The sequence below is a fragment of the Tachyglossus aculeatus genome, chromosome 22 (assembly GCF_015852505.1).
Source record: "Tachyglossus aculeatus isolate mTacAcu1 chromosome 22, mTacAcu1.pri, whole genome shotgun sequence".
Lineage (NCBI taxonomy): Eukaryota > Metazoa > Chordata > Mammalia > Monotremata > Tachyglossidae > Tachyglossus > Tachyglossus aculeatus.
Window position 1 is genome coordinate 43,674,388 of NC_052087.1, and position 772 is coordinate 43,675,159.

The 772-nt window shown below is 44.7% G+C and overlaps 1 non-coding gene across 1 annotated transcript; it reads right to left on the reverse strand.

Moving 5' to 3' along the window:
• Window positions 1-283: 283 nt before the first annotated feature.
• On the reverse strand, window positions 284-421 carry LOC119944249. Its single transcript, XR_005455745.1, has one exon. It is a non-coding gene; the product is annotated as a small nucleolar RNA SNORA7 (small nucleolar RNA).
• Between the last annotated feature and the right edge of the window lie 351 nt (window positions 422-772).

Consider the following 772-nt stretch of genomic DNA (forward strand, 5'->3'; position numbering starts at 1 on the left):
ACCCCCATCAGACCACCATGATCCCCGAGTCCCCCCTTTACCTCACCCTGCTCCATTCCCATGTCTTTTTTGTCTTATGCTGTCGAGTCGTCTCCGACACATAGCGATGCCATGGACACATCTCTCCCAGAATGCCCCATCTTTATCTGCAATCGTTCTGGTAGGGTCTCCATAGAGTTTTCTTGGTAAAAATATGGAAGTGGTATACCATTGCTTCCTTCTGCACAGTAAATTTGAGTCTCCACCCTTGACTCTACCATGCCACTGCTGCCCAGCACAGGTGACTTGTAGCAGATTGCCTTCCACTTGCTAGCTACTGGCCAAGCTAGGAATGGAATGGATAGTCCTCCGTTTGACTCGCCCTTCCATAGTCGAGACTGGTAGAGTACTGGAAACTCTCCAGATGCGACCCTGAGAGGGGTCCATCCCCATACTAAAATGGAAAAACCAGTTACATAATACCACTGTCTAACCCCGGGGATTCTTTCTTATCCTTTTTCACGTCCTGTTTTTTCTAGTTTGTGATTGTATCTCAATTAACTATTAGTTTAGTTACTGATTGACTTAATGGAATCTAAGTTCACAGTCATGATTTCTGAACTTTGGCTACCACTTACCTACTGTTTTACCCAATTGACCCACAGGAACCTGCCAAATTTCCCTGCTATTTTTCATGCCTCTTCCAGAAGCACTGAAGCTTCCTACCCCTGGTCACTTCAAAATGAGGGAGTTATTTTAACTTCTCAAAAGAGCTATCTAAATGAGATATTCA